We start from the raw sequence: 13,050 nt of genomic DNA on the forward strand, positions 1-13,050 counted from the left end.
GCAGAAGGAACGCAACCATAAACAGCTTGAAACTTGGCTTTGAGAAATCTTAGGGCCTGAGCAGCTAAGAACAAAGTTTAGTTTCATCCGAAGCAGGTCCCTGGGAGGAAGACTAGGTGCCATGCCCCCTGGTACGGAGGAGGGAAGAATGGGGGGAGGGGGAGTAAGAAGAGGAAGGTGAGGGGCAGGGCAAGGGGGCAGAGCCGCCCAGCAAAACCAAGGACACAGGGCTGCTACGCGGATTCTGCTGCCCTGCAGCACTGCCAAAAATAAACGCAAGAGACACACCCTTTTCATTTCTGAACCAAGTCACAGAATTCTAGGCAGTAGGCAGACGCCTTCCACGCAGCTGCACATCCAACAGGCTCCCTGGGTGCACAGCGCCCAGCGGGCCGGCTGCAGAGTGCGTTTGCAGTGCAAGCGTGTTGCAGACAGCAGTAATTTATTTATCCCTGTCATGTAACATTAGCAATCTGTCTGGAGCTTGGCAAGCACCAACTTGCACTGTCATATAAACTGTCTGACAAACTTAAAGTTTCATAAATGCTTCTCTTTTCCAGCAGACAATAAAGCATCATAAAAAAAAGCTGTCATCTCCTTTTCTGTTCCTTTTCTCTCTTCCTCTTCCAAAAGAAAAGAAAAGAAAGAAAAGGAACAAAAAGAAAGAAAATCAACAACAAAAGAATCCATGCAAACAGAAATGATCCCTCAGCAGGATTCTTAACCTTGAAAGTCTCAACATTTTTCCAATGCCAAGTAAATGAGTAAATAAATGGATGGGGGAGGAGGATGGAATGGTGGGGGTCAGTCGTGAGGGGGGTACGGAGCAAAATCTGCAAAACAAAAGTACAGTCATTAAAAATTAATAAAGGGTGTGGACATCAGCTCCCCACCCCCTTCTGCTCATGGGGATTTGAGCCAGACATTCTGCATCCTCATTAAGTGGTGTCTGGCAGGCTGCCGGAGTTTTAGTGGGTTCTGGGAATGCCAATATATTAACCAGAGGACTTTTTGCATACCCTTTAGAGATTTTATTCTAGAAAAGTCAACCATTTGGCACAGCGCAGCCTTATTTTTGTCCGGGAAAGCTCTCAGCTGCCAATCAAGGGAGAAATTATAGCTATGTTCTTCGTAATTTCCAAGACCTATCTGGAAAACAAGTTTGGTGGAAAGAAAAGTCCTCACAAAAACAGCTTAAAAGGCCAAAAGTACCATTTTTAGTGGGAATTCAAAGAAAAGCAATCCATACTTAAATCACAAGGATATGAGATAACACAAACATTATTTTCAAGTCTTCCTATGATAGAGAAAAAAGCAATATTAATTGGAAATATGAACCAAACGTCCCTGTAACAATTAATAATACAGGTGCTCGCCTGTTTCTTCAGTTGCCTAACAATGAGGCAAATAACACCACAAAAAAAATATCTCCCTAAAAAGTGGTAGGTCAGGTGGCCTACATTTTCAAATGATAGGCAGAAGCTTTACATTCCTATTTTAAAACTTAAGATTCACTTCCCATGCACACCTATAATATAGGTCAAGGTGTAATTCTAGACTAACAAATCCCATGTAAGCAGAAAGTCACTTTGACATCAGAAAATCATGGCTTCCAGGAGTTTTCTGAGACCCAAAAAAGGAAGAATTGAAAGGAGGAAGGGAAGAGGGGAAAAAGGGAGGAAGGAGCAATTTGGGACTACATAGCAATTTTGCCACTGTTGACATTTAATAGGCATGTGTTAAAGTATGTTAAACACTTCTAAAAATTTTCCAGGTTGACATAGGCTGGTCTTTTATAGCCATCGCTCCTAGAGTTCGCTTTATTCTCTATTAACTCTTGCCCAAAGGACAGACACTGCACAGAGACTCCATAAGCCTAGATTCAGAAGAAAGATGAGAAGAAACATGGCAAGGGATACCAGAAAGATCTGACCAGTCACAGCTGCAAGTGTTCCTGCCCCAAGCCCTGAGAGTGCTTGGGGTTTACACGATGACACAGAGCAATCACCTCCTGCCCAGACAGTCTCTACTTGACCGCAGGCCAGAAATACCCTGAGAGCAAAAGTCACTCTCGCCTCTCCGGGTTCCCTGTCAGGCTGGGAGGTGCCCCTCCAGCAGCCCAGATAAAAAACAGACAGTGTCCCATGAACTGCAAGGCTGCTCTGCCAGGCTGCTAAGTCAACCAAGACAGCAGCACAGTCCCAAATTGTAAACACCTCTGCAGACAGACGGGTCCTTGCTCTCAGCACGCCAGGCAGGAAAACTATTCTTAGAACACTGTCAGCAGTTAGGGGAAAATAAATATTTGTCTATGTATGTATATACTCTGGTTGGAGAGAGGGGTGGACTTTGAATCTCAAATGATGTGCCAACAAATTGGCACAAAATCCCTTAATAAGCAGCTGGCACTGGCTGGGTTCCTCTGCAGGATTATTGTCATGCAAACGGAGCCCCAAAGAGGATTCAAGAGACATCCCTAAAATCCTGCTGGGGAAAGACTTCTCCATGGTAAATACAAACCTACACGAACTAGAACCATGGCCAACAACAGCACATTCTTCCAAGGGTAACAGCAGAATGTTAAGAAATTAGAGAAGTCTCTTAAAACAAGGGAGGAAGGTAGCTATAACTCCATTACAGCAAATCCCTTACTGGCATTTACAGTCTCAGCCCTAATTCCTAACAGTGTGTTCAATGTCAATAGCAAAGTGAAGCTCTTAAAAGAATTAAGCTTTCAGAGATCATGAGGAATTTACCCCCACTGTTATGCAAGGGCCATCAAATGGCATTGAAGGGTTGATAGCAAACCCAAATTATAATTCAACAAATGTACACGGGTAGTATTCAGATCTACTCATTTGTCTTTGTAATGACTCAAATTTGACATTATGATCCTTTACTGAACATAAAGAATATGTTCCAAGAGAACTGTGCAGAGTACAAAGGCAGATGTAGAGATGACAGTAAACCCAATATTAAGAAGACAATATTAAGAAGACAAGAGAAGACAACACATTCATATGCAAAATGCAGAACATGACTTGATGCAATGGCAGTTTCTCAGTGCAGACTCTACAGAACCTTTGCTGTAATCCAATACTCAGTCCTGAAGCTCCAGGGGAGATACAAAAGGGAGAATACCTTTCTTGGCTAGCAAAACAAGGGGAAAGAGCCATTTTAAAGGGACGTTTCCTAGCCCTAGCCCTGAGGGAAGGCACCAACCTCCATGCCAGCCACAGGACCTATATATTTTTAAGAGCCAAGACTGCTCACCATCTCTACCCACCTCTACTGCAAGAAACTTAGTAACAGTAGCCCTCAGAATCAACCTTTTGTACAGCTTATCTCGTTTCACATCCCACAATGCCTAACACTTAGTAGGTCATCAACAAATATTTATGACAATCGTAATTAACATTTAGAAAGCGGCACTGAAACATAAGTGAGGGATGAGAAGTTGCCAAAATAATTAGAAGAGAAAAAGAGAAGGGAATAGATGGGACACAGAGGAAAAGAAAAGAAGCAAATCAAAATTACCCAATTCTAGCTAATTAAAAGACTCTTCGGGGAAAACAAAAATTAAGCTAGTTTATGTGCCCATTGCCACTCAGCAATCATTCCAATGCCTGGGTAGGAGCGAGGAAGCCCTGCTTGCTTTAAAGAGTTTCTCCCTGTCCTGACCCCGCAGCGCGGTGACCCGCCAGCTAACCCGAGAACCAGGGCACTAGCAGATGCGCCTTCCCCAGGTGCCACCCACCTACCACGCATCCTTGTCGTCCTTCTGAAAACCTCTGCCTCAATGGGAAGCCTCCTTCTTTTCCAATTAAAAAAAAAAAAGTTTAAAAACAAGCAAATGCTTTCTCCGCCACCACAGCGAATTAACCTGAACCCACGGTCTTCCAGCAGCTTACTTACAGGGCGCGCCCCCAACCCCAAGCCGGGCGGCGCGCCGGGCACGGGTCCCGGAGAAGCTTCCTCCCCGCCGTGCAGGGCAGACCCCACAACAAAGGCAAGTGCCGGGCCCAGGCTGGGTGCTCGTCGCTTCCTGTTTATTCCTCCGTGAGGGTCAAAGAGAAATTCAACACACGCCTGCTTCCTCCGGGGCTCGGAGACCCAGCCTAAGAGTAACAGCAGCCGCCCGAGACAATCGACTTCCCAGCCAACGCCGGGAGCTCCAGGCGGCCCCGAGACCGACGTCAACGCGCGTGGGGGGACCCGGGCAGACGCCGGGTGAGGCGGGTCCGAGGGGCCGGGGCGGGGGAGGCAGGATGCGGGGTGCCGGGGCGCAGAGCCGCGGGGCTGCGGGGTGCCCGGCTGCAGGACGCAGCGCACAGGGTACGGCCAGCTCCCGCCCCCTTTTCTTCCCGCAAACTCCCCGGCAAGGTCCTGCACGATCTTCCCGCCTCCCGCTGACCTCTAGTCCCCCCGCCTGCAGTGGTTCATCGAGAGGCCCAAGGGAACTGAGACTGCAGTTTGGGCAGCCACCCCCACGGTCACCCCGGCCTCCCCGTGGTGCAGGATCAAGTCCTGCAACCGCGGGACAGCCAGCGCTGAGGCACCGGGAAATAGAAAACGGGGTAGGGGTCGGCAGCGTTCCTCCAGCAGAGCATACCCGCAAGGGCGGCGGGGCCGCGGTTCGGGGGGTGCGGGGACGCCCTCCCCACACCCGCCTCCAGGCGAGCGCCTTGCCCACCGGCTACACCGCCTCACAGACCTCGCGCACTCGTCTCCAGGGGACTCGCCGGGGTGGGGAGGGCGCACAGTGCCGGGCCGCTCCCTCCAGCCCCCTCCGACGGCGCAGGCTCGCGGACGTCCCGTTCCCGGAGCGTCCTGTCCCCGCGTCCCCCGCCACCCCCCTCCCCCGGCCCCAGCGCAGCGCTGAACTTGGGCCAGACGCCGCGACCACAGCAACCACCTCGGGTCCGCACTCACCTGCGGCTGCCCCTCCGGAGCGGAGGCGGGGACCGCCCGCAGTGCGGCTCGCGGGGCCACCTAGTCCTGCTGGCCGCGGGGGAGGGGCGCGGGGGTGCGGGCCGCCGCGGCTGGGGGCACGCAGCGGGCCGGCGGGGAGCGCGGCGCGGCGCGCCGGGTCTCTTTAAGAGCCGGGGATCTTCACCCGGGCCTCCCCCGCGCTCCCCGCCCCCCTTTCACTTTCCCAGGGACTCGCAGCCTGTCTGGCGGCGGCGGCAGCGGCGGCTCCTCCCCGGCTCGCAGGGGATCCCCGGCCGGCCGCGGAGGCGCGCGGGGCGGGCAGGGCCAGCCGCACTCGCCCGCCTGGCCCGCCGGGCCCTGCCCGCAGCCTCCGGGCGGGGGAAGTGGGTAGACGGTGCTGCGGCCGCCGAGGGAGGTGTCGTGCCTCCAGTCGCCGGAGGGGGGGAGTGTCCCGCCTCCCGCCGCCGCCGCCGTCTGTCTCCAGCCGTAACTGTGCTCGCCGAGGCTGTGTCTGTCTCCAGCAACTCCAGTCTCTCCTCCCTCCCCATCCCCCTCCGCGGCGGGGACCCGGCCTGAGGCCAGGCCGCGGGGGCGGGGGCCGCCCTGCTGGCTGAGGGGTGGGCCGGCGCTGACCCCGCGCGCACAGCCCGCACCGACCTCTGCAGGCTCCGGGCACGGAGCTGGGGGCGTGCGGGCGCCGAAGCCGGGGGACCCCAGGGCTCAGCGGGGCCGGCCGGCTGTGCACACGGCAGAGGGCTCGGCCTCGCGGGGCGCGCGCCCACCGCCGGCCGGACAGGGAACTCCAAGTGCCGAGAGACGTCAGGCTGGGGCGCCCGGAGAAGCCGGCTGGTTCAGCGCACCACCTACCTCGCGGGCTACGTGCGCTCATCAGGCAGCAGGCCTTCGGATACCAGCCCCAGACACACAGTAGGGCTGCAGGACACTTAGTGGGATGGATGAATCCGCAGTGAGCCAGCCCCGCAGGGCTCCTCCTGACCCCACGTGGTCACCCCCTTAGGATGCCCCCCCTCTCTAAGGGAAATGGCTCCAGACTGGAAAGTCAGATGGATTCTTCCCGCCACGACCCTTTCTCCTTGAAGGACCTACATCCCTCCTCCTCTGAAGGCTGCTTCGGACTTGAACTCCACTTGAGTGCAGACAGTATGCATTTTGTCTTCCAGAAGAACTAGCATTGCCATCAGCCAATGTAGCTAAGTTTGATAGGGGTTTGGTTACTGCCATAACATATGGACATTTTAACCCAATTTTATTACAGTCACCCAAATTGGACAAATTCCGCTCTGCCAAAATTATCCCCCCTGCGGTAATACCAAAATATACTAACCTGAGGTTTCAGGCAGGGCCTAACAGAGGTGCAGCCAAGTAAAGGGGTAACAATTTTCAACCTCTCCTCTCCAAAACTGACCGGCTCATACTTCCATAATACCAGAGACAATCTTTTGAAATCTATGATTAACTCGTCAGTAACTGCTTTGTTAGTGAAATGTTGGCATAATTCCACTTCCTCTAAAGAGCCAACTATCATGGTAATTGCTATGTAGAATTTGATCGGTGCTCATATGTAATATAATAATAACTAACATTTATTGAGAGCAATATGCCAAGCCCTGTACTAAGTACTTTACATAGATTGTCTTATTTATTCCTCACAATAACTGTGGCAGCTGTTACTTCCTCATTTTACAGATGAGAAAGTTGAGGCCATGAAAGATTTAGTAACTCGTCCCCAGACCACAAAGAGACGGGTTTTAAAATGCCTAACTGGCGACATATAAAGCGGGGAGTTGAACCATACTGCCACCTACCTACAGTAGCTTTGACATCCAGTTCAGCTGAGCTCAGCCCAGCAAGAATTGACACCATCTGCTCTATGCCAAGCCCTGTGCAGGCGCCAGTCTAGAATGCCCAGGTCTCAGGCTAATGGGGGAGCATTTAGACTAGTGGGGCAACTTTGAATCTGGCTGCTAGGGTAAACTTTTTCACATAATCGGTGAGCTGATAAGTGCTTAATACAGGTTATCTGAATCTGACAAGCATATACTTGTGAGTTTATATTTAATGTACATGAATGCATACCACACTAATAACAGCTCACATGCTATGGGGTTGAAGAATTGTGTTCTTACCCTCTTGGGGTAGAAAGAGAAATGGCTTTTTCCTTCTAAACCAGAAACTGCCCATGGACAGTGAAGAAGAAAATGTTTTTTCCAAGAACACGAAACAATTTGTTCTTCTATTTCAGTTGTGTGTGATCTCCTTGTGTATAATTTAACTGTTTTAAATTGAGAGCTGAATTTTAAAATCTTAACTTCAATTTTCCCATTTATGATGAATCTTAATCTTGCATTGCCTTTTCTTATTGTCTTCCATAATTTATAACTAGAAACTGAGGATCCATATTTCCATTTCTAGGAAATAGCTATGGAAGGAAACTTTGCCTTCGTTCTCCACTCTGTCCTCCCTGTACTTGTTTTCCATTTCAGCTGTTCTCTTCCATACCCCTCCAAACACACACACACACACACACACACTCGTTACAGCAATGGGAGAGTTGGAGGCACTTGGATATATGTTTGCTCTCTGTAAAATTCAACACAATCGTCTGTCAGCTTTACCCTGACCATTAGTAGTCTGTTGCATTCACTCCAAGGGCCCAGACTGAAGCCCAGGAGAGCAGGGCTTTGTTCTGCTCAAAATAATGGAGAATGTGTATCCTCGGCACACAGAACTGTGCCTGACACTCACTAACGGGTCAAGAGATATTTGTGGAATAAATGGAACCTCATATTGGGATGGACAAGTAAATAATATTGAGGTAAAATATCACCAAATTTAGTGGAAATCAACTGAAATTTGTTTCAAACAGTGGGACATGAGAAAAATTCTCTCTCAGTATAAATCCATTACAGTTTACCTAGGATAGATTATATTCCAACCATACTTAGTCCATTGAAGAAGGCCAGTCATCTAAGGAGACAAAAATAGAAAGGGTAAACTGAGCAAATGTTGAAAACAAAAGATTCTGAGGGCCCCAAATGACCACAAGATGAATGTGAGAATATCATTCTGTTATTTGGATCTCATGCATAACATTTAGATGAAACTTAAGCTATCCAGAAAGACAATCTATCCTACTCTTTGTACCTTTTAACTTAAGTAAGAAGTGGAGAAGAGGAAGTGAGAGAAGCTTGCATTGAGGGTAATTCTGCTGAGGATGTAAGAGCCCCAGTCTGGATAAATATATAGGACCAGAATCCACGAACAAGCTCACCTCCAGAGAGAGGTATCTGTCCCATATGCCTAAACGATGTCATGGGCACATTTCCTCATGTTACTCTGCACCATCGTACTGTCTTGGTGTTCAACCTGCAACCTGGAGATAATAATTCCTACCTCACAGTATCTGTTGTGAGGCTGGCCATATCCCCATCTACACACATAGACCCTCTCAGGGATCTGGCTGCCCCCACTGCTCCAGGACCCACAAACTTTGCTCCTCCTTCAATGCTCCTCCTTTAAAATCACAAAAGATAGAAAGGAAAATATTTTGCAGGTAGCTTCTGCTTTCAGCCTTCTACTCTCCTTGAGAAAAAAAAAAATGCAGTATCTGCTCTCTCTCCTTGAAGGGAAGGGAGTAAAGGAAAAGGAAAAATATAGCAAGAAAACAATGTAGATGATTACCTCAAAGATTATTCCTCCAGACACATTTATGAATGGTATCTATACATCAGTTAACAAAAATGATGGAACAATTCCTGACCAATGACTAATTATTTTCAAATCATTTACAAATATTAAGGAATAGTAAAGTCTCCTCAGTCTGTTAAGACCACAGCAGTTTACAGCTTCTGCTTCTTATGGTCCCCAGATGGCCCCCAAATTAACCCACACCCCTGCAGAGCATCTCAAGGCTCCCTGACCACTTCCTGAGCTTTGGGGCTCTCCCTCTGCTGCAGTTACCAGCAGCTGGGTGTAATTGACTGCTCCAGCCCCACCCTATGCTGTTGCTTTCTGACACATGGTCTAGTCAGCGCCTTCCTAGAGTATAAATTGTCAAGGAGTTCAGCATTTAGCATAGTACCTGGCCCAGAATGTACTCAATAAATATTAGCTTCCTCAGTCCTTTTCCTTGCCAGCAGGGACAGACTCTGTGATGACTTTGTACCATGTCAAATTATCCACACTGGATCTGCGCTTCCCAGAATTCGCTTCCTCTGGTGTTCCAGGTGCTGAAGTAAATTTCTAAGCTGAAGATAGAGCTGCTCCTGCCCAAGCTGCCCCATCAGCAAACTGAAACTTAGATAACTTTCATGTCCCTGCAAATGCTCTTCTTGTCCAGAAACACAGTTCCGTCACGCGCCACACAATGAAGTTTTGGTCAATAACAGACGGATTATAGTATTTGACAGTGCCTTCTTCCTGGGTGGTTGGGAGGGTAAAGTGGGTTGACGGAGAAGGGAGAACCTGAGAAACTCTTCCTCATGGATGGTTGGGAGGGTGAAATGGTTGATGCCAAATGTAGGTTATGACAATGCCACCACGCAGAGGTTTGGTGGACAATGGAGATTATGATGTTTTCCCCTTGGGGGGATGGGAGGGTGAGGGGGGCTGGAGGAAAACAGAGATTATGACCACGCCTCTCCTCACATGACCAGAAAGTGGCAGTAGTGGAGAGCATGTGGTGACTTGACCCCATGGGGCCCTGGGTAGGGTCTAAACAGGACCGATTGACCCACTTGGAATGGGTGGGATTGGGAGAACAGGGGGGAGCGCTTTCCGCTCTGAGGCTGGAAAGATCAGCAGGAGTCTCAACCAGGCGGGACACAGAGAGGCCTAGGATACCAAGGAGAGCCCTGCCCACACCCCGGTGTGATTGGCCCGTGAGGCTGCCTCTCTTCCGCCTTTTGGCCAGTCCCAGCTGACCCCCAGAGCCCTCACCTCAACCCCGTCAGTGCTGCCCAACGACGACCCTCAGTCTCTCTCCTAGGGTCCACCCACACCAGCAGCATCTAGAGACCACCTACCAAGCCCTGATGTGTTCCCCACCCATGGCCTAGCTGTGGTGGAGCCAACGAGGGGAGAGCCCAGACCCCTCGTGGTGCCCCTGGGTCTGCACCTCCTCAGACTATGGCCACAGTCTGTCCCACTCAGGAACTTCTTCCTTGCTATGCTATGCCATCCTCACCGTTGGCCCTCGGTCATCTCTGCCACCGCAGATTCTCAGCACCTTCCTGAACTGGCCCACATGCAGCCTCCCCTAATAACCTCACCTGTCTGGGGTCCAACCCCACAGGATCTCCAGCCTGTTTCTTCTGGAGGAGGGGAAGGGCGTCTCCAGCCAGCAGACAGGAAGGTAGGGTGCAGTCACTGTGCATCTCCCGAGCCATCAGTGGACACTGGACAGGCTGGTGGACTGTCCAATGGCCTCTTTTATCAGCCACATCCAAAGATGGAAAGTAGAAGGATGTTCTCAAGCTAGCAAGGACCTGGGCAAAGGGAATCCAGAGTTGCTTGTGTGTCCACGTTGGGGCTGTGTTGGGCAGGAGGTGGCCCATGGCAGGCAGGGAGTGGAGCATTTTCATGTGCTCTTCATGGGGTTCTCCCCATGGTCCCTGGGGCTGGATGTCCCATAACACCCACATTCAGGGTCTCAGCGGTCTCCTTCCTGAAATTGTACTGTGAGAGAGGGGTTGGGCAGAAAATCCATGCCAGGGTCTTCTGTCTGAGGCCAACACCCTTGCTGGCCCTGCCTGTGCTGACAGGAGCATCTTGACCTCTCAGAAGCAGAAACAGAGGCTCATGAGGCCACGATTCAGACTGAGCATGTGTGAGCACCTTCCTTGTGTGGGGACTACACTCAGGACTGGGGATACAGGGGGTAACGAAACGGGGCTGCCTGCTTTCAGGTTGTCCAGTGTCATGGGAAAGGAAAACAGTAATCAGACGGACCCACAAACACATTTGTGATTACAGTGGTGATAGGACAGTGAAGAAGCAGCCAGGGGGATCTGAGCTAGCACGGGGCCAGGAGGGCACCCTCGAGGAGATGACTGAGTGGATGATGGGCAGGCCTAGCCAGGTGGCTGACACCCAGTGTGAGGGAGGAGCACACGCAGAGGCCCAGCGGGGTGAAGGAGATGGGCCAGTTCTGGGAACTGCCGAAGAGGAGGGGGCTTTAGAGCTGTGGGCATGGGCAGGTGAGGAGCCCCGTTCCTGAGACCGCAGCAGCTGATCGGGAGACGCCAGCCTGGCAGACCCCTTCCCTGGGAGCTGTGGAGCGGGGAGGAGCCCTGGATAGTCAGGGATCAGCGCATCTGCATATAACAAAATGTCAACCTAGCAATGACTGGGAAAAAGAACGTGTTCTTCTCTCTCATGTAAAGAAGTCTGGATTCTCCATGCCAAGATTAGGGCCCTTTCTCCATCTTTCTGCTCCATCACCCTCCCGTGGCTTCCACCCCCGAGGTGCCACATGAGAGGGTCCAGCCATCACGTGCCCACTCCATATCTGCAGGAGGAAGGAGAGGTGGCAGCGAAGGGGCTGCTGCCTCACTTCCAGATCCTCCTCAGAAATCCCACACAGCCCTTCTGCTCAAAACTTAGTCACGTGGCCACACCAGGGCTCAAGGGAGCCGAGAGCCTGGTCTTCTTGGGATGGGTGCGTGGCTCCGTAAGGAAGAGGAAGAGGGTGTGTGCAGTGAGATGACAGGAGCCGCCTGAACAACTGCCAACCCCCTACTGGCGTGTCCCCGACAAGCTCATCTGATAGTCCGCAGACGAATTCCTGGGCAGGAGGCAGGTTCCCTCCCTGCAGGGATTGGGGGACACAGGCCCTTCATCCTCGGGGTCCTCCCTCCTCTGGGCCAGGCCTAGACTTGTCCTCTGACTTGCTTTCACAGCAAACATCCCAAGAAGTCCACTTGGTTGTTCAGGTTCTCCATCTCTCTCTCTGTTTTTTCCTTGTTTTGTCTTGTTTTACAGTAGTAAAGATATTGATCTGGGTGAAGGGCTGTGCTCTGTCGATGGCCCCGACTGTAAACCATTCGTTACACACTTGTAGTCATTACACATGTTTAGCACTGACTACAAGGGAAGCAAGATGCTAGGACCCTGGAGGACACAACAGAATGAGACACGACTTTGACCTACAGCGGTCTATGTCTCAACAGGAGAAACATTTTGGTAGTTAGTGGAATCAACACAAGAAATATTTAGATATTGAGATTATTCTGGGGATGAAGTAGATCAGCTCGGGTGCCTTCAGCTTCATGTCACAGAATTTCTGGCCCAAAGTGGCTTCAGTGAAGGTGGCTATGGTCTCACCAACAAGGAGTCCAGTGTCAGGAGGCCCCAGGGCTGATGAATGCATCAGGGGCAGCCTTGCATCAGCTCCTCTGGAATTCTCTCCACCTCACAGGGTCTCACTGTGGCTGCTACAGCATCACATACTCACCCTACCAGGTCAAAGGCAGAGAGCGATGACTGATTCCTCCCATCTGCCTTTCTTTAGTTAAAGAGAGAAAACTTTCCCAGACACCACCTGCCTCCAACAGAGGCGTCCTCTCGGGCCCTATTGGCCGGACCTGGGTCAAATGCCCTCTTTGCCTTCAGCCAATCCTAGCAAAGTGGAAGGGGAGGACCGTGACTGATTCCCTCCAGTCAAGATTCATTCCCTGGGAATGGGCCACTCTCTCTGAGCACATGGCATCAGGAGACCAGAACGATTTACATTTTATTTTTTGATATTACCGTTATTCAGTGTAGAAGGAAGAAATGACTGCTGGGGAAAATACCAACAATGTTTGCAACAGGAGGCAAGGAGGTCAAGGACCAAACGTCCAGGTGTAGATAATGGGTTGTCACTGTGGATGTAGAAGTCACCGAAATGACGACAGGGGTGTGGTGGTGCCAGCAGTGAGCGGGGCTAAAGTCTTCGCAGAGGACCACAGCGATGGGGAAGGGGCAGACAACTGCATCGGAGGGGTGATGTGTGCCGTCCAGGAAGGTGCTTCCACCTTCTCAGATGGGCAGCCTACTCCCTCGGTTGTCCCGGGCCCCTGGCGTGAGGACCGTGAGGACCGTTCCTCTTCTTTGAGT

At 51.2% G+C, this 13,050-nt stretch overlaps 1 protein-coding gene across 35 annotated transcripts in view; it reads right to left on the minus strand.

The window, feature by feature from the left end:
- Nucleotides 1-5,934, minus strand: part of LDLRAD4 (low density lipoprotein receptor class A domain containing 4) — a 429,284-nt gene extending 423,350 nt beyond the window's left edge. For 6 of the 35 annotated variants that reach the window (XM_070220643.1, XM_070220634.1, XM_023648201.2 and 3 more), the window contains exon 1: nt 4,933-5,073. The gene's annotated coding sequence lies outside the window, so the exon portion shown is untranslated. Of the gene's footprint in view, nt 1-3,757; nt 4,333-4,612; nt 4,860-4,932; nt 5,074-5,799 lie in introns of those variants that run through there. The other 29 variants (XM_070220646.1, XM_070220635.1, XM_070220617.1 and 26 more) reach the window with 21 other exon arrangements.
- Between the last annotated feature and the right edge of the window lie 7,116 nt (nt 5,935-13,050).

The sequence above is a fragment of the Equus caballus genome, chromosome 8 (assembly GCF_041296265.1).
Source record: "Equus caballus isolate H_3958 breed thoroughbred chromosome 8, TB-T2T, whole genome shotgun sequence".
Taxonomy (NCBI): domain Eukaryota; kingdom Metazoa; phylum Chordata; class Mammalia; order Perissodactyla; family Equidae; genus Equus; species Equus caballus.